The sequence below is a fragment of the Hyperolius riggenbachi genome, chromosome 6, assembly GCF_040937935.1.
Source record: "Hyperolius riggenbachi isolate aHypRig1 chromosome 6, aHypRig1.pri, whole genome shotgun sequence".
Lineage (NCBI taxonomy): Eukaryota > Metazoa > Chordata > Amphibia > Anura > Hyperoliidae > Hyperolius > Hyperolius riggenbachi.
The window spans coordinates 234,479,281-234,500,851 of record NC_090651.1 but is presented as its reverse complement, the minus strand read 5'-3'; the positions used below and the strand labels follow the sequence as shown (position 1 = coordinate 234,500,851).

General features: G+C 40.7%; 1 long non-coding RNA gene across 1 annotated transcript in view; it reads right to left on the bottom strand.

The window, feature by feature from the left end:
- LOC137522680 (uncharacterized) overlaps positions 1-18,855 on the bottom strand; it is a 264,182-nt gene extending 245,327 nt beyond the window's left edge. The window contains exon 1 of the long non-coding RNA XR_011022401.1: positions 18,714-18,855. This is a non-coding gene — a long non-coding RNA (uncharacterized lncRNA). The remainder of the gene's footprint in view (positions 1-18,713) is intronic.
- Between the last annotated feature and the right edge of the window lie 2,716 nt (positions 18,856-21,571).

Below are 21,571 nucleotides of genomic sequence, written 5' to 3'. Positions count from 1 at the left end.
AGGGACAGAGGGAAAAAATAATATGTAAAAAAATACGTACATTTAATAAAAAAAATAAATAACATAACGATTTATATAAAAAAACAAAACACTGCAGGGGCGATCAGACCCCACCAACAGAGAGCTCTGTTGGTGGGGACAAAAGGCGGGGGGGGGAAAATCACTTGTGTGCTGTGTTTTTGCGGTCCTGCAGCTTGGCCTTAAAGCTGCAGTGGCCCATTTAACATAAAATAGCCTGGTCATTAGGGGGGTTTAACACTGAGGTCCTCAAGAGGTTAAAGTTTCAATTCAAATTCTCCTTCCGACCGTGGTAAAATTAACCCCCGCTGACTTTAGCGGTTAATAGCAAAGCCCCTTTAAAAGCTAGAAACACCAAAATTGCTGCAAATATTAACAGAGGAAAAAAAACATTTTTCAAAAAGAACTTATACTTTTTGAGAAAATCGATTTTAAAGTTTCAAAGTAAAAAGAGCCGATTCATTAAAAAAGAGCCGATTCATTAAAAAGAATCAGATCATTCATGAACCGTTAGTATAGCTTAGAATGCATCCTGTGCATTCTAAGCTATATACGTATAGCTGCTGGCTCCCGCTGTCTCTCCCCACCTGCCTTCACCTGTCACCCTCACCTAGGCTGGCACCGATTTTTAATAAATCGGGTCTTTTTTCTTTAAAACTTTAAAAACTGATTTTCTCAAAAAGTATAAGGTCTTTTTGAAAAAAAAATGTCCTCTTGTTCCCACTGTTCTTCTTCCCAGCATTTTTGGTGTTTCTAGCTTTTAAAGGGGCTTTGCTATTAACTGTTAAAGTCAGCCGGGGTTAATTTTCCCACGGTCAGAAGGAGAATTTACATTGAAACTTTAAAATTGATTTTCTCAAAAACTATAAGGTCTTTTTGAAAAAAAATTTCCTCTTGTAATCACTGCCCTCCTCTATATACCATGCAAATTTGGTGTTTTTACTATGTAAGGGGACTTTGCTATTAACCACTAAAGTCGGTGGGCATTAAAGTCTATGGGAAAAATGCGAACACAAACTTTTTTGAAAAAAAAAATTGTGGTTCACTGCGAACGCGAACTACCGAAGTTCGCCGGGAAGCGTTCGGGCCATCTCTATTCCTGACCACGTTTAACCTCTGATTGATTCCTGTTGCCGAATACTGGCTGGTATCCTGACTACGTTTATCTCTACTGGATTTCCTGTTGCCAACCTTGCTCTTGTACTTGGACTACGCTTGCTATCTGCCTGGATTGATCTCTGCTTGGACACGGACTTGCATGAATACTGCCTGGACTGACCTCGGCTTGCCTAGACTACGCTATCTCTGGAAAGTATTATCTGGACTGCCTTGCCATTCAACATCTGTCTCTGCAGTAATCTGATTCATTAGTCTGGATTGCCTCATCTTCCAGGCCTCAGGTGACTATATGTTGTCATAAAAATTTCTGCAAGCCATTATATGCAAAACCACTATATCAATTTTATTCAAGGACATATCCAATAAAAACTATACAAAAACATCTAGAATGCAAAAAATGGGAGGACCACCATTATAATTGAATCAACAATACATTCATACAACTAATTGAATATCTTGTGAATCATTCCTAGTCAGAGGCGTATCTAGGTAAAACGGCGCCCATGGCAAACACTGAAATTGCGCCCCCCCATCAGAACCCCCTGAATAACCGCACCCCTACCCCAGAGCTTGCAGAGTAGCGCTGCAGCAGAGCCTCATACCTCGTTCCAGCAGTGAGACAGTTCTTCTTTTCTTCTTCAGTGTAGCCGCACCATGCAACCTATCATCTTGCAGCTCCCCATGCGAGTCAAGTCATGGTACAGTGTCTGGAGCTGCAAGGTGAACGCTGCTGCACTGAAGAGGAAGTGAAGAGGTCCTGTCCTGTCATGAAGGAGGTTAAGCATAAAACTCCACTCCACTGCTGCACTATTCTTCAAGATATATGGAGGTGGAGACAGGAACTGCACACATGCGGGTTGTGGGGGAGGGGACACGACAGTACACATAAGGCACCATTTTTTTTTATTAGCCCGCGCAGGCGGTAGAGGAGACAAGCGTATGATATGCCCCTGCTTATACTCGAATAACCACCCCACAACAGAAACTCACACGGAGAGTCCACTACACTACAAAACACACACACACACCCTGACATAAGCTCCCCTACACTCCAAAAACCACAACAGAAACTCACACAGAGAATACACTACACTGCTAAACACACACACACACACACACACACACACACACACACACACACACACACACACACAATCTGACATCACAAACCTCCCTACACTCCTGAAACCATGACTAAAAATCACACAAAGAGCACACTACACTGATAAATATACATACACACACATACACACTCTCTCTGACATCACAAGACCCTCTAGACATTAGACACGGAGAGTATATTACACTGCTAATGTGACCTGTGTTCTGAGAACGTAGTGCACTGCAGACAAGCATGTGTTTACCATTTGTTGGTCGAATTACCTTGTTATCTTAGCTCTCTGCCTGAATCTCTGTTCAGCAGCGTGTGCACACTGAGTCACAGTCACACTCCTCACACGCTGCTACAATTCTCCCATCCCATCAGCCCCAGAGGCAGACAGGCACCATGCTGCAGCCATTCACATGAGGGGATGCCTGGCTAGCCAATAAATGAGCAGAGCTGAGTAGGAGATGGAGCTGTATACAGAAGAGTCGGGTGCACCTTTCATGAGAGATATGTATCACCACTGCCGGGCATGGGAAGCCGAAATACACATTTTTTAATGGACAGGACCCGCTGGTCGCTGTGTACAGTATCTGCACTGCTGGCCAGCTTAAAGCGGAATATAACCCTGCATTTCAACTTTGCTCTAAAACATTATTTACAGTATATTATATGCAACCAGCATTTTTTTTTACTAGACCAGCATTGGAAGGGTTACACAGATCTTTAAAGTTCCTGGAGATTTCTGCAGACGCTTCCGAAGCTGACATAGATACATTTTGTTTACATAAATATATCTAAGTGTTGAATGTGACTCACTCTCTCTGACTGAGAAGGAGCTGGAGGACAGCCAAAGAGTGTGTAACATTTATCAATAGCTACATTTAACTAAATAGAATGTAACAATCTGAACTTCTGCATATCTCTCCATGGAACTTTAGACCTCTGTGTTTAACCCTTCCAATGCTGGTCTAGTAAAAAAAAAAAATGCTTTTTGCATATAATATGCTGTAAATAATGTTTTAGAGCAAAGTTGAAATGCAGGCTTATATTCTGCTTCAATGGGTGTAGGCTGCCTGCATAGTCAGACCTGGCTCAGGACAGTGCGGCTCGAGAAACTTGACTGACTAGTGAGTGACTACATTGTTAATGCGCCCCCCTGGGAGGGTGACAGATGGGGGTGCCTATAGCACCTGCCCTGTCTGCACCCCATAAGATACGCCACTGTTCCTAGTTCATAATTAATCATAAATGGTAATATCCAGGGCCATTTTAGAAAAAGGTGCTACAGTGCCAGCGTGCTATTAAATGGTGCAACAATACACTAATTGAGCTATCGGGGGCTCTACATGTGTGCGTGGCCAAACACAAATATTTGGAGAGGTGAGTTCTGTAACTATTTATGGACACTAGTGGCGGTAGCTGTCACACTCCTGACAATGCAGGCAATCATGAAGCATTCTGGGTGTCAGCAGGAGGAGTGTCGGTGTTCACAGATGGTGAGATCATTCCTGAGTAAGCCCATACATATATCCACCCTTCAGGCATTGTTCAGGGCCTTTGCTTTTTTCCACATACTGGCCCATATGCAATTACATTTTTCTCCTGAGTTTTCTCCTAGGTGATAGTTTCAAACTTGTCATTAAAATGCCTTTTAAGTCACCAGCCAGCAAGAAAATACTTTTTGCTAATTTTCATAGTTCTTTTTCACCTACTTTTTAGTACTTTTTCAACTGCAAAGTGATGAAAAGTTACTGTAATTAGAAGATGAAAAATTATCTCCTAGGAGAAAACTCAGGAGAACAAGTTAATTACATATGGGCCACTGTCTCTTAGGATTGTGTTGCTATATAGGATCATCTGTTTGCAGTATATTATCCTTGTATAGTTTTGAACTCACTTGTGTTTTGTTTTGATCATATACTGTATGTTTTTGCACTTTTTTTTGACACAAGGGCCCATATGCAATTCACGTTTTCACCTGAGTTTTCTCCTAGGTGATAATTTTTCATCTTCAAGTTAAATTAACTTTTTAGCACTTTGCAATATAAAAAGTACCAAAAAGTAGGTGAAAACGAACTGTCAAAATTATTTTCAGTGTTTGTTTGCTTGCTGGTGTTGTAAAAGGCATTTTATTTACAACTTGTGAAAATATCACCTTGGAGAAAACTCAGGTGAAAAAGTGAATTGCATATGGCCCAAGGGGCCATTGGGCCATATGCAATTCACTTTTTCACCTGAGTTTTCTCCTAGGAGATAATTTTTCATCTTCAAATTTAAATAACTTTCCAGCACTTTTTAACTAAAAAAGTACCAAAAAGTAAATGAAAATGTACTATCAAAATAATTTTAAGCATTTTCTTGCTATCTGGTGGCTTAAAAAAGCATTTTATTGACAAATTTAAAAATATCACTCAGGAGAAAACTCAGGAGAAAAAGTGAATTGCATATGGGCCAAGGGGCCATATGCAATTCACTTTTCACCTGCGTTTTCTCCTAGGTGATATTTTCACACCTTGCAAATAAAATGCTTTTTAAACTACCTACTTTTTTGTACTTTTTCCATTGCAAAGTGCTAAAAAGTTATTTTAAATCGAATATGAAACATTAACTCCTAGGAGAAAACTCAGGAGAAAAGGTGAATTGCATATGGGCCTAGGAGATAATTTTAATCTTCTCTTTAAGCTAAGTTTTCAGAATTTTACAAATGAAACAGTACCCAAAGGTTGGTGAAAAAGTACTATGAAATTTATTTTGAGTATTTTCATGCTGCTGGTGGCTTAAGAGGCATTTTATGGCAAGTTGTGAAAATATCACCTGGGAGAAAACTCAGGAGGAAAAGTGAATTGCATATGGGCCATTCGTAATACAAAATTTGGGAAAAAATCTATTCATTTTGTTTGAATCTTTAATCAGGAACCATAATTTTGCATGTTATGCAAAATTAGGAATGGGTTACACAAAGGGAATGAAAGTCCAAATTTTATTTACATATGGCAGAAACTTCAAAAATGCATGCAACATTTCTTGTAATTGAACTATTATTTATTTTATTATACTGTGATTGTGTCCAATATACTTAGCAGATACAATGAAATAAGCTTCTTCTAACAGAGGATCTTTGTTAGGTCAGATTTCTCCCATGTAACAACACAGTGAGGCTCTGTAAAAACTCAGTATAATGCTTGGAGGTTATACTTTGACCACCCAGAGCAACTAGGCTGGTAGCTGAATAATGGAAGAGGCTACACAGGCTGCCGAGAGCAACTACAGCTCTGGGCTTCCGCTATCGCTACAAATAAAAAACAATGGCAGCGCAGTGTGATGTTGCGCTGCCTTAGCGATAGCAAGCATTCAGACAGGTGCAAGGCAGGACTATAGATTGGAGCATAACTAGTAGCAACCGTAGCTCACAGTCACGTCCATAGAAATAGAGCGAGCAGGCTAACAACAGTCACCAGGCAGCAAGCATCCACCCAGGCAAGACTACAGGATAGAACGTAACTAATAGCAACTGCAGGCTATAGTTACATTCCCAGAAACTAAAGTAGCAGGAATACAACCAGACACCAACGTGGAGATGGCAGAATCCAAGCTATCAGGATAGTGGACTTCACTGACGCACCGCAGATTCAGCGAATGTCCATCAGACAAGGGAACAAGGCAATAAATAATAATACAGAAAAATAACAAACGGCTCAACTAACGGATAAATATACTGTATACTAGCTAGTCTGCACATTTATTTATCAAGAAACTAGCTAAAGCACAAATAATAAGGTCACATTTGAACTACAATAACAGATCTATAACAGAGTGTCAAGGTGCCCAGCAGACTAGCGAACTGACCGCTATGACGGGCGGGGTATAAAATGGAACGCAGACTTTTAAACCGGCATCAGCCAATGGATGCAAGCATGCAAATTTCAATACAGCTGAATGGTAATCACTCAATTCTGAGCTGGCTTGATTACCATCTGCTAGCTGGCTGTGAATGCAAACGACTCCCATAAGAAATACATGCAGTACTACGTAACAACATGCATGCAGGAAATCCAGGGCCACCTGGCCGCAGCTCAGCTGCAACAAGCAATTGGTGGAATGATGACAGCATCCTGAGCTGCCCAGAACTGCAGAGCGTTTGCAAATGACAATGAGACTTATTGCGAATGCACAACCGAATGCAAGCAGATAAGCCAGAACTGTCCGTTTGCAGCTCCACTGCAACGGACAGAATACGTTACAGGAGGGATCCTTACAGTACCCCCCTCCTTTAAAGGCAGCTTCCAGACGCCTATAGAAACTGGCATTATTCTCCTGAACCACCCAAACCAGAAAATCAGATGAAGAAAGTCCAGCAAACTGATCTGACTGATAACCACTGAAGGTCGGGACAGCCCGACAAGACCAAATTCCAGAATCAGTCACACCAAGACTGAACCAATCGGAACCAGAACCTCCAGAACCATGCCCATCAGTACTACAAACCCCATCAGAACTGTGATTTTCAGGAAAAAGCCCCCCAAAAATCTCTGAGCGATACCCACCACCTTCCAGGGACTGACCAAAAGTGCCAAACCTTTTAATGCAATGCCCACCGGAACTGTCCTTTCCAACACAGTGCCCACTGTTGAACCAGTCCAAGGCACCAGGACAAGTTTCCTCAGAAATCTCCCAGAACACTTTGAAGCTCCATAGTGGTCCCAAGAGGTTAGAACGCCCTTTAGGCTCACATGGAGAACTATCAAGAACCCCTATGGAACCTAGGGCAAATCCAGAGTCAGGGTTACAAGGACAAACATCGAGATCAGGGCTTTCAGGGACCAGAACCATCTCTGGGCATGCAGACAGACTGGCAACATCAGAACATATCACCACTAAGGAAGCATCTGAGTACGCTGACACACAAGACACACTTGGGCATTCTGGCACACAGAGCACATCTGGGCACACTGGTACAAGAGAAACTTCTGGGCACGTCAAGGAACTGCGGACCTCAGAATCAGTCACGATAGGACCGAAAACAGGACTGGGCAGAAAATCATCATGATTAGACTTTACAGCTACTGGACTCTCACTAAAGAATACAGAATCAGACTTAGGGGTCACTGATTCCACCAAGGTTATTAACAAGTCATGTTCAGGGGCATTAACAGGACAGGACAAATCTTCTGATGTATGCACAGAACTAGATAGAGTCTCCACAACTTTCTCTGAACTGGACAGAGACTCATCGCCAACTACACTGGATTGGAGCTCCAAAAGAGCTGCCAAACAAGTCAGTATTGCAGAAACCCCCACTGAGCTGGGCAAGACTGAGAAACTCACTGGACAGGAAGGGGACTCTGGAAACTGCCACACTGGACAGAGAACCAGAATTTTCCAAGATACAAGGCAAGATTTCAGGAACACTCACTAAACAGTACTGAAATTCTGAGACTTCTGTTATTTTTACCAGAGAGTCAGAATTATCCATGTTACAGGGCAAGACTTCTGAAACATTCAGAGGACAGGGCTGGAGTTCCCTGGCTGCTACAACATCAGACAGGGATTAAACAAAATTAGCTAAATCAGACTGTGTACAGGGTAAGGTATCTAAAACACTCGCTGACGAGGACAATGCCTCAATGGCTTCTGCTTCACTGGACAGAGATTCATCAAGTTTTACTAGAGTGGGCTGTAATTCTAAGACAGCTGCTAAACAGGTGAATATTACTGCAACACCAACTGAAGTAAGCAGAGCCTCTGAGTCCTCTGCTAGAGATCTTGAGGCATCCAAAGTACTGGGTGAAGCATAAGACTCTGTGACTTCAGCTTCACTGGACAGGATCACTGAACAATCCATGTTGCAGGGCAGAACCATGGAAGCACCTGCTGGACAGCATAATGATTCTGTGACCTGAGCTTCATTGGACAGAACTACTGAGTAATTCATGGTACAGGGCGAATGTGCTGAAACATTTTCTGGATAAGGCAATGATTCTGTGATTTCAGGTTCACATAACAGATGCTCTGAACCATTCGCGGAACTAGAGCAAGGTGCGGAAACAGGAGGGTCAGGATACCGAGTTTGCGAATCTGAACCACAGTTCTTCAACTGTGAAGTTGGAAAATTCAGATGCTGGGGTTCTAAGGCTACCACACATGATTGCTGAGACTCAGGAACTGATGTAGTGCATCTATTGGTGTCTGCTGGATCATATGGTTTGCAGGATGCAGAAAACAAATCAGTAGGAATTTGTTTGTATTTTTTCTCAAAACGTTTTGCGATCAATTTAACAAATTCCAGGGGGTTATCAAAAACCTCCTCGTTTTCATCAGCAACTTCCTCAGCCCAAGTTCTCATCTTGCTATCAAGCAGGTATGAGATAATAAACCTGGACTGCTGAAATGTTGTAGCTGATCTGAAGAAAGAACATACATTCAAAATTTTGCAATTCTGCAAGAAATTCAAAAAAGACTTATTACCACCATTATAACGGGTTAGAGAAGCAAGGCGTGCATCTGGAGCAAGGCTAGCAGGTGATGTCGTTGCTAGGGGCAACGGAGAGACCGAATTGACATTGGTTACTGAGTGTTGCTCACACTGACTCCCAGAGCGGTCATTCAACATCTCATTCCATACATCAATTAACGGAATCACAAAGTCATGCACACTCAGATTCATGTCAATCAAAGAAAAAGTACACTCAATGCATGCATGCAAAATTATGTTACTCTTAGCAGTGTAAAATTCATAGAAATATTTTAGATCATTCTCCAATTAATAAATGAAAGCTTCAATTTCCCATTTTTCAAACAGAGGATCCCATTCATTCTTGTCAGAAACTAAACAATTATTCTGGGCGTAATTTACAGTTGGACCAGTCTGCAGGAAGCTAGCTGGAGTGGACTTGGCTTGGTTTACTCCTGACAGAGAATCAACTCGATTAACTGGATCATTACCTATTCTTTAGAATGTCCAGGAATTGTAACAAGTGTTGAACTGCAGAATATGCAAATTTTCCTTGCTGCACAAACAATTTGATTAGCTCAATACTCTGTAATATTTCCTCATAAGAATATTCAGACAATTATTTTAAACAAAAATCTTTATTCTCCCTGGCTAGCAAGAAAAGTTCATTGATAGTTTCATAGGTCCATTTGACTCCCATGAAAGACAATTGAATTTCATTATCTGCTAATGACAGAGTCTGACTATGGGTCTGATGCGCAGTTGCTATGGACAACGACACTGCTGGTTGTGAACATTTTCTGGAACGTTTAGGTTTAGTTTTATGCAAGACATTAGACTTTGCTGCATACAGATTGCTTTTAAATGCTGCTGAAGAGACATTTGATTGACTAGCAGTCAGGAGTTCATTAAGAGAATATGGTATTGGAGATATTATTAACCAGTTATGGATCACAAAAGCTATGAATTCTAAAGGCTTTTCTCTTAGAGAAGTGTGATTCAAAACATCAACTGCCCAATCAAAAAGCTTGCCCTTGAACAGAGTGCAAACTATCTGATCAGCCCAGGTAGGAAATGCTGAAGCCTGGAAATCTGGATTTAACAAGAATCTAACCAATTCTGGCATACATTTGCTTGCTGTTTCACAGTCAAGCTTTTCAAATCTTTCAAAAGACAGGGAACCATAACACACAGTGTTAGAGGCATCCTCCATGTTATTTTGTGTTTGGCCCATCATAATGTAATGCTTGGAGGTTATACTTTGACCACCCAGAGGCTAGTAGCTGAATAATGGAAGAGGCTACACAGGCTGCCCAGAGCAACTACAGCTCTGGGCTTCCGATATCGCTACAAATAAAAAACAATGGCAGCGCAGTGCGATGTTGCGCTGCCTTAGCAATAGCAAGCATTTAGACAGGTACAAGGCAGGACTATAGATTGGAGCGTAACTAGTAACTAGTAGCAACCGCAGCTCACAGTCATGTCCATAGAAGCAGAGCGAGCAGGCTAACAACAGTCATCAGCAAGCATCCACCCAGGCAAGACTACAGGATAGAACGTAACTAATAGCAACTGCAGCCTATAGTTACGTTCCCAGAAACTAGAGAAGCAGGAATACTACCAGTCACCAACGTGGCGATGGCAGAATCCAAGCTATCAGGATAGTGGACTTTACTGACCCACCGCGGATTCAGCGAATGTCCATCAGGCAAGGGAACAAGGCAATAAACAATAATACAGAAAAATAACAAACGGCTCAACTAACGGATAAATATATATTAGCAAGTCTGCATATATTTATCAAGAAACTAGCTAAAGCACAAATAATAAGGTCACATTTGAACTACAATAACAGATCTATAACAGAGTGTCAAGGTGCCCAGCAGACTAGCGAACTGACCGCTATGACGGGCGGGGTATAAAATGGGAGGCAGACTTTTAAACTGGCATCAGCCAATGGATGCAAGCATGCAAATTTCCATACAGCTGAATGGTAACCACTCAATCCCGAGCTGGCTTGATTACCATTTGCTAGCTGGCTGTGAATGCAAAGGACTCCCATAAGAAATACATGCAGTACTATGTAACAACATGCATGCAGGAAATCCAGGGCTATCTGGCCGCAGCTCAGCTGCAACAAATAATTGGTGGAATGATGACAACATCCTGAGCTGCCCAGAACTGCAGAGCGATTGCAAATGACAATGAGACTTATTGCGAATGCACAACCGAATGCAAGCAGATAAGCCAGAACTGTTCGTTTGCAGCTCCACAGCAACGGACAGAATACGTTACAGGAGGGATCCTTAAAGAGGAACTCCAGTGAAAATAATGTAGTAAAAAAAGTGCTTCATTTTTTTACCATAATTATGTATAAATGATTTAGTCAGTGTTTGCTCATTGTAAAATCTTTCCTCTCCCCGATTTACATTCTGACATTTATTACATGGTGACATTTTTACTGTGTGCAGGTTATGTAGCTGCTCCTAGCTGTTTTGGCTGTTAGAGACAGCTGTAAACAGCTAATTCCTGTTTGTGAACCTTGTTACATTGTAACAAACTGCCAAAAGTACCGCGGTACTCAGAGCTTCTTGTGGGAGGGGTTTCAGCACAAAATCAGTCATACAGCGCCCCCTGATGGTCTGTTTGTGAAAAGCATTATATTTCTCATGTAAAAGGGGGTATCAGCTACTGATTGGGATAAAGTTCAATTCTTGGTCGGAGTTTCTCTTTAAGGTGGCCACTAATGATCCAATCTTTTTCATCCAATCTTACCAAATCTATGTAGTATAAGGGTAAATTGAGTGAATATATTGAATGGAAAATTCAGGCAGTTCCCTAAGGTGGCCAGTAATGATCCAATCCTTTTCATCCAATTTTACCAAATGTATGTAGTATAAGGGTAAATTGTGTGAATATATTGAATGTATAATTAAGGCAGTCTCTTATATTACATAGACATGGTAAGATTGGATGAAAATGATTGGATGATTAGTGGCCACCTTAATATTAAATAGAAATGGTAAGATTGGATGAAAAAGGTTGGATCATTAGTGGCCACCATTACACTCAGACTAATGATACTAACCCTGATCAGGGCCGTTTTTTGGGCAGTGAGGGCAGGGCAACCCTGGGTGCAAACCAGCAGCTAGAAGAAGGGGGGCGGAGGCAAAAGGACATAACTACTAGGGAGCTGGTGACGTGCAGCCAAATGGAAGAAGATTACCAACGCGATCACCTTCCATGACTCCTCCTAGGCTGCCTGCATAAGACGTCAAGTAATCATCACCACCACCACCACCGCATGATGACACCTGATGTCCTGTAGCGGTACTGCCGGCGCCCATGGAGGAGGCAGCTTACCGGGCCCTCTTTGCCTGTGTGTTTTCCTGGTTCCCACTTCCTCCTGGATGAGCGGCTGGTCACTAGTAAGTAGGCAGATCTATCTGTGGCTGTGTGACTGTCCCTAAAGAGTAAGGGCCCTTTTCCATTACACAGCTGAATTGCACAATCACAAATCGCTAGTGATTTTTAAATCACTAGGGTTGCTACTTTATCATAGAAATCGTGAGAAGTATTTTCCACTATAGTGATTCAATTTGTAAATCGCAAATCACAATCGCTTTCTGGAGCGGTTTTCAGAGGGATAATGCAATGCAAATGAAAATCACAATCGCATAACAAAATTAATGAAAAATCGCAATCGCTGGCGTTTGTGATTCCAATTGCTAGTGGAAAAGGGCCCTAAGGGTTCGCGAGTACACGGGGTTGGGGGGAAGGGGGCTCAATTTTTACACCCTTGCCCCGGGTGCAATTTAGACTAGAAACTGCCCTGACCCTGATTCATGATAAATAATTTCACGATTATCATTGTTCTTTAGATAATATCAGTAGAGAAATTAACTGAGGTGGTGCTGAGATTACCATTCAAGGGCAAGGAAGAGAAAGGTCAGCGATAATTAGGCAGCATGAAGCACATAAAAAAAGCCTCAGAATATCAACAGTCCTACTAATAATCATTCTTAGGAATATTTTTGTTCATTAGGCTGGACAGGTGCCAGGGCTCTGTGGCAGATCTGTTTTTTCAATAGCTCTGCTTATGGTATGGTAGGAAGCTGGCACACCTCCGGAGGTGAAGCTCTAAGAGCTGGCGGCACAATACTACTCTAGACACTCTTTTGTTCTTTCATAGTGAACAATATCAATATCTTATTATTTTTCCTGTATGAGATTCATTACCTTAAATCTGATCTTCAGGAAAACTAACTCTTCACTCTTGCATGCCCCCCCCCCCCCCCCCCCCGAATAACAAAAAGAAGGCAATTTAATTATTTTAAAGTATCCTCATGGTCCTGTAACCACCATTCTCCTGGAAAGTCAGGCCCCCTTCCCCCTAATATGGGCCACACCTCACCTCCAATGCATGAAAGGGTCCAGAAAAAGTTGGCGAGAGATGGCCTTTTCCTTGGTTATTCAGAGAGTAGTGCAAATGTGTCTTTAAAGCAAACCTGAATTTAAATAAACTTATGACATAAATAAATGTATCTGTAGAAATGATCTTAGATAGCTAAATTCTGAAGTCTCTGAGTCTTATTTTTAAGGGTTGAAAACCGAGGTCTGAATTTTCAGACATATATATTGTCATACTGACATGGCTGTTGTTCCTCACTAGTGCAAATAAAATGAAGATTTTAAAGCAGACATATTTTGAACAATGTGTGTTTGATATTATAGAGAACAAAAGGCGTGCATCTTCCATCCAACCTTTCGGTTTATTGCAAGTGAACATCAACAATTGTGGTACAGTGAATGATACAATCCATATATATCTACCTTGATTTTAGTTTCCCATGCAGGCTGGTTACATCTGGAGGTGGGAGCGAGGGACAAATGGGGGCCTAGCGACGGCCATTTCGCGTCCTACAGGACGCTTGGTCACGCTGTGTTCCACTACAGTGGAAATTTGTATTGACAATGTAATATGATAATCCTCATTGACAGGCACCACAAAGAAAAGATTATGACAGGTAAAACCTGTTAAGTTAGGACCTGTTTCCACTACACGCAGATTGGATGCAGAAAAACTGACTCCAATGAATGCCTATGGGCCTGTTTCCACTAAACGCAATTTTTCTGATGCAGATTTTCCCATAGGCATTCATTGGAGTCAGTTTTTCTGCATCCATTCTGCATTCCATCTGCATCCAATCTGCGTGCAGTGGAAACAGGCCCTTAGAGCTGTGTAATCTGCTAAATGTGTGGCAGTTTAATATATATATGTGGGAGTTACTAATAATCTATTACAACTTACAAGGCCCACTATTGACTGCAGAAAGCAATGAGATTAAAAGTGGTTGGTTAAGACTAAATAATGTATATTGAATAACCACCAGCAGAACTGTGTTTAATGTTTGGTGTACAGTTGCTGCATTTGGTAATAATCTATGATAACCTTGGCACTGAGAAAGCAACTCGCAAGTTAAAAAGTTAGTTAGAGCTAATGTGCAGAGACTACCAGCAGTGCTGATCAATTGCTGCTTGTTAAAAAAATATGTTTCACTTGCTGCTAACAATCAATTACTAACCCCCACAAATCAATGTTGATGATGATTGCTTTACAACAAAGGTCTATCGACACTAATACTATATTCCCTGCCTAGCTGACACAGACTGTCTGGTGCCTACATTGAGTTGTAAATAAATGAATGACCTAGCTAGCTATCTCTTAAGGTAGCCATACATCTAGTGATGATGGGCAGATTCGACCAAGAGACAAATCTCTCTCTAATCAAATCTGATTAGAGAGAGGTCTGTTAGCTGCCCGTACACCGCAGGTCAATTCTTGATCAATTTTATGCTAAAATTGATCAGGAATCGGTCTTGTGATGCCGCATCAGCCTCCTCGCCAACCCTGTTCCCCTAATGTTAAATGTTCCCCCTGGTGCCCAGTGCAAGTTATACATTACCTGTCCATAGCCTCTGCTTGCCCTCCACTGGCACCAGGCTTTTTTCCGTTTTCCATACACGCGCGCCACGTGGTTGCCTAGTATTGTGGCCTAGTAATGTCAGACTTCACACACGCGCCTTACTAGGCAACCACATGGCACTCGTATATGGAGAATGGTGTGCGCCCGGAGCCAGTGGAAGACACGTGGAGGCTGTGGACAGGTAATGTATCACTTGCACAGGGCACCGGGGGGGCACATTTAACATAAGGGGGAACAGCGGCGGGCCCTGTTGGCCCAAAATTGGTCGTATTGTCGGACAGGCATGCACTTGGCGGCACCGATTTTTATCCGATTTGATTATAATAATCAAATTGGATGGTTGATTGGCTCCAAGTCACCTGATGTATGGTTACCTCTATGCAGCAAAGAGATCTGACAAGCTAAAGCACAAAACCCTCACATGTATTTATTTACTGCATAATAGTAATACTAGTAGTAATAGTAATCTGTCTCAGATAGAACTTTATCTGGCCAGCAAACATCTATTATGCACATCCAGCTGTACATTTTGGGCTGAAAGCATCTACTGCTTGACAGAAAATGTACATTAGTTTCCAACCATACAGTTTCCTGGACAGTAGATGAAAAAATTGCATAGGAATCTATGCCTGTGTGGTCACTTTTACGGTGGAGATTTAGATTAACAAAATATATACTTACATGCCAACTCCACTATGTGCAATACATAACGTGACATTTTATGATCATTTCAGGGCCCCAAAAGGTCGGGCTAGTAAAAAAGGGCGCACAGGGATAGTGGACAAAAAGGGCGCCGCCATAGACTGCAATGCAAAATATCGGCTATTCAGCGCCCGACAGGAAAAAAGGGCGCCCGAGAAATAGCGGTTACAGGGATCGTGTTAACAAAAGTTTTCGTTTACAGAATAAGGTTTATAACAAATATCGTTTACAAGTTCATTTTGAGTTTGTGTTATACTTATTTTTTCGTTTTTAAATTTCGCTTATATCAGTTTTTACTTATTATTTAGTTTAAAAAATTTGCTTACAAAAGTATAACAACTAAATTTTCGTTTACACTTCTTTGATCATTTAAAAATTAGTTTTCATATGTATAATGCGTAAATACCGTTTTCAACCTTATTGTATTAGAAATACATCGCTTTCGGTATTAACTTTGTTTTTACACTTATAATGCGTTGATTATAGTTACTAAAATATCGCTTTTAATATTACTATGATTTTAAGTTTGTTTTTACCTTTATAATGCGTTGATTATAGTTACTAAAATATAGCTTTTAATGTTACTGTTATTTTAAGATTTCTAATGCTTGTAAGGCTATCTATTGTATTGTATATATTTATATATACTTTTCTCTATTTATAATATTAATGTATACGTGATTTTAAGGCTGTTTTAAGGCTATTTATTCTATTACAAGTATATAAATTAATTTATTCATGTTATTTGTAGAGAAGTATTTTAAGGATTAAATATATAATTGTTTATATGTGTTTAGGGTGTTTGTGCGGTGGGGATGGTTAGGTTTAGGCATTACCAGGGGGGTCTAGGGGTTAGGGATAGGTACAGGGAGGGTTAGGTATAGTTACAGTATAATATACGCAATCAGGGGGGTCTTAGGGTTAGGCACCACCAGGGGGGTCTTAGGGTTAGGCACCACCAGGGGGGGCTTAGGGTTAGGCACCACCAGGGGGGTCTTAGGGTTAGGCACCACCAGGAGGGTCTTAGGGTTAGGCACCACCAGGGGGTTCTTAGTGTTAGGCACCACCAGAGGGTTCTTAGGGTTAGGCACCACCAGGGGGGTCTAGGGGTTAGGGATAGGTACAGGTAGAGCACTCTGTGAGAGTAAGGTTAGGTATAGTTACAGCACAATATATGTTATATATACAATTTATTAAATTATTTATATTTAAACAAAGAGGGGTCTAGGGGTTAGGGATAGGGATAGGGAGAGATCTGTGTGAGCCTACAGTTACGTATAATTACAGTAAAATATCTGTAAAACCTACCATTGCATTGCTATGCTTAATACAAGTGTAAATATCGTTTTTGTTATAGACGATATTTGACGTTTCTTTTCAGAATTCGTTTGTTGTCATAGACGGTATTTTGCCATTTCATTTCTGTTTATTTAACCTATTTAGCACTAAATTTTCGTTTACAACCCCTTAAAAGATAAATATGGTTTTGCATTAAAACTTAAAATTTCGGCTATACCCCGCGCCCTTTTTTCCAGGCGCCCTTTTTTGATAGACGCCCAAAAGGTCCCTTCTCAAGGTCATAGATGAGACCAGTATACATCAGCATATCATATAAATTACTCCTGTAATGGGTTTTGATTTCTATTTCAACAGCATTAGAATTAATAATAATGCAACTTCTTACTTAGAAGCTGATTCACAAAACTTATTTCATGAACGATCTCACTTTTTTATTTCTCACCTTAATAATAATAATAAATATATGAGATAAACTGATACGGAGAGATAAATAATGGATTAGACAGATAAGGAGAGCTAATTAATAACACAAACAGATATGAATCTAGTAGGGTGCTTGTGCCCACATTCTGCCCAATGTCTCTCCTACTCCTTGCTAGTATAGTGGAGTAATCCTGCGTGAATGCGGGTGGACGACGTCCACCTACTTTTTTTTAGAGGGTGGACGTTGTCCACCCTAGCATTTAGAGGGTGGGCGTTGTCCACCCTAGCAGGATACAGCAAGGTTCATTGGGCGCAGGAGGCCGCTCCATTAGCTCGGTGACGGAGGCTATCCACCTGTATTATTGCCCCTGCCTGCGTTGGCTAATCCATTGTCACTGCATGCCCGGCATCCACAGTGTGGTGATATGCACTCCCAACCTCAGACGGAGAGGAGTGGGTCATCCTATTAGCCCCGCCTACACAGGAAGTACTTCCTGTATACGCGTGGCTATTAGGAGGATCCACTCTAACTGGTAGCTATGAGAAGATGCAACTGGTAGCTATGAGAAGATGCAACTTCTCATAGCTACCAGTTAACTGGTAGCTATGAGAAGATGCATAGCTACCAGTTAACTTTAACTGGTAGCTATGAAAAGATGCAACTTTTCTCTGTTAAATAATCCCACTAAAATGCTGCGATTTTTATGGTTTGACGTATATGAATGACCATACTGTCTTCCATCTTTGTCCTCTTTACAGAACTGTATGTCAAGGTATAGTGAAACGATGCTATTTCTCACTGGTTGTTGGTACAGTTAATTACAGTGCCTTGCAAAGCATTCACCATTGAAACTTTTGAGTTTGCCAAAAAGGCATGTGGGCATCTCCCATGGCCATGTAGGGAGGAAGGTCAGATGAGACTATAATTGAACTTTTTAGCCACGAGGAAAATGCTATGTCTGGTGCAAACATAACACATCCCATCACCCCAAGAACACCACCACAGTGAAACATGGTGATGGCAGCATCATGTTGTGGGGATGCTTTTTAGCAGCAAGGACTGGGAAACTGGCCTGAGTCGAGGGAAAGGTGGTGGTAAATTCAGGGATATTCTTGATCAAAACCTCTGTCAGTCTGTGGTTTGAGACTGGGACGGAGGTTCACCTTCAAGAAGGTCAATCACCTGAAGTTAAATCAACACTCAAATGGGTTAAAGAGAACCTGTAACAAAAAAAGTTCTGCTATTGTACATAAAACCCACACATTTTATCTGACTATTTGTCCTGGTTATCACAAGATTTTAATTATGTCCCTAGTACAAAGTATGGTGACAATATATTATTTGCAAATAAAGGTGTATTTTTTGTCTGGTGTTTTTTTCTTCACTGATCTCACATGCACACGTGCGGGAACGCACGTGCATGCACGAGAGAGCGTGCACGCGCACAGCGGCAGCAGCGCTGTGCGACTTATAAAAATGTCCTGGAGCTGTTAAAAGGCTCTAGCAGGAAGTTTTAATACATGTGCATATCATTAAGTAGTTAAAGAGGAACTGTCGCGAAAATCTTAAAATTTAAAACACATAAAAATAAGAACTGTTACTTACAGTAGGTAGTAGAAATCTGACATGACCCACAGGTTTTGGGCTAGTCCATCTCTTCATGGGGGATTCTCAGCATGGTCTTAATTCTTTATAAAGACATTCCCTGAAAAAGATTCATACAAAGATGCTGGCCAGCCTCCCTGCTTGCTGCACACTTCTTTGGCAGTTGGACGGAGCAACTGCTATTCACTAAGTGCTTTTAAAGCTGTATTGTCACTATAAAAATCAAATTTCAACAGCAACTTACCTGAGTGCATTAAGTGATAAAGATACTAATCCTGCATTCAGAACTTACAAAACTTTTTCTGCTGTTATGGTTTGGAGTTATCACATAATTTAGGAGCACTGGCCCTAGTGCCAAACAGTGCCAAAGAGTTGAATGCTGGGAGTTCTTCTTATCTATATACAGTACATCTGTTATGCAAGTAGAAGTAGCATTTATCTACTTATATGTGTGTTTTTTATTTCTAGGTTAGCATGGATGTCGCTTGCTCTTTAAAAATAAAGGAAACCCTGAGAACCCATCATGAAAAGATGGGCTAGTCCAAATCCTGTCGGTAATGTCAGATTTCTACTACTTACTGTAAGTGACAGCAACATAGAAGAAAAGTAAGGTTTGGCGCATTTTACTCTGAAAGAAACATACTTCTTTTTTGTATATGTGTACATGCATTTTAAATTTTAAGATTTTCGCAATAGAGGTCCTTTAAAGGATCACTGTTGCAAAAAATTGAAAAATGTAAAATATGTTTAAACATATACAAATAAAAATAATTTTTCTTCCAGAGTAAAATGAGTCATTATTTACTTTTCTTCTATGTTGCTGTCACGTATAGTAGGTAGTAGAAATCTGGCAGAACCAACAGGTTTTGGAGTAGTCAATCTATTAATGGGGGATTCTTAGCAAGGTTCTTATTCTTTTATAAAGACATTCCCTGAAAAGGATTTATACAATGGGCACTCTCCCTGCTCGCTGCACACTATTCTGGCAGTTGTACAGTGCAACTGCCATTCACCAAGTTCTTTTGAAAATAAATAAAACCCTGAGAACTCCCCTATGAGGAGATCTGCTAATCGAAAAACCTGTTGGTTCTGTCAGATTTCTACTACCTACTGTAAGTGACAGCAACATAGGAGAAAAGTAATTGATGGCTCATTTTACCCTGGAAGAAACATACTAATTATGTGTATGTGTTTACATGTATGTTAAATTGTACAGTTTTCATGATAATGGTCCTTTAATCCTTAGATCTTTAAACATTGTTGGACATTTCCCATTTGCCTGAGAGAGTGCACAGTTAAGGATGTCCTCTCTCTGAATCTGTTGCCTATATCTAAGATGTACAGGGCCTATTCCTCTATTATGTTCCTGGTTTTCACTGGAAACAGCATTTTTTGTAGGTTTGCATATCTCATTTTTGACCCAAGCCTCTTCTTTTGATACACTCTGCTACAACTCTTCCTGTTTTTCTGATATAAATAGAAAGCATTATTCATGTCATGTTCTATAATGGGCTGTCATTATTTACCATGTGTATGTTTTGCCTGGCAGGTAAGGTCATAGCATGTACTGAGCACTAGCTATGCTTCCCAATCGTTTGCTTAATTTATCAACATGCTGGAAAATTGGTTGTCTCATCACAAGCGTCATTCTCTCCATAGAGAAAAGAAGAACATGATTTGGGGAAGGTGAAACTATAGTTTCGTTTAATTAAAGGGTGATAAATATTTAAGCAATGCATTCATTTTATTGCTGCCTGTGAAACCGGCTCTCATTTATTTTTGTATTACCAAAGGAAACTGGCTGTGTATGAATGAGCTGCTTATAAAATGAATTTCAGGAACTTATCCAGACTGCTCAAAGTAAAAATAAAACTTTCAGCCTGGAATGTATATTTAGCAGATCTCAAAATAAAAAAAGAATACAATATGCTTGACTCATACTTTTAATTAAATTAAAAGCATAGAATGTTTAGAATTTTACTTTTCTTTTAATTAGTGGGGAGATTCATCCCATTTCCTGACCCTCTTCCATCATTTTAATGTTGAATGAGGAAAATGCCCCCTCCTTGCAAGGCAACGCTTCCTACTGCTGACAGCCATAGGAGTTGGTAATCAGATCTGAGGGGAACCTTTTTGGGGTTTCTCTCTCCTTATTACCAGGAGCTTTAACCAGGGGGAGGGGCTAGTATACCTCCAGTGAAGGACGCCACACTATTTTTTTCCCACTTTCCACAGAGTCAAATCAGCGCTACGGATAGCTGTCTGTGCAACGATAGCTGAACAATAACATTCAGCGTGCTGCAGCACATATTGAGCAATAGTGGCTCATAACTAGGGATAGTCAATCAACAAGGTGTAAATAATTCTGAGTTGATACAGGATTATGCAAACATATGCACCATTAAAATAGAAAAAAACATACAATCCACCTTGGCTGGAGTTGGTTGTTCCAATTTCAAGCTGCATAAAGTTGCACTCACAATTTGTCTAATTCACAATTTGTCTAATGTCTAATCAATTTGCTTATTTGCGTTTCATTGACCTTTCCTATTAATAAAACACTTCAGAAATCTCACAGTTTTGAAGCTGACTGTTCCTTTAGCAGGACCTTGTGTCTTAATCTGAGGTTATGCAGTGAGTCTGCGAAAAGGTGTAATTGAATTGTGTAAAATCTTCAATAAATTTTACACAGAAATCTCTTTAATTAGGTATGCTGCGGAGACCAGTGGTCATGTGTGCACAGAGTACTGGTGTTGGGGTCTGAAAGGACCTAGAATCAAAAAGAGTGAGATGGGGAGCCCTGTAGAGTGTAGTATATAAGGCAATATTAAACAACAATATAGTAAAAAATGAGGTAC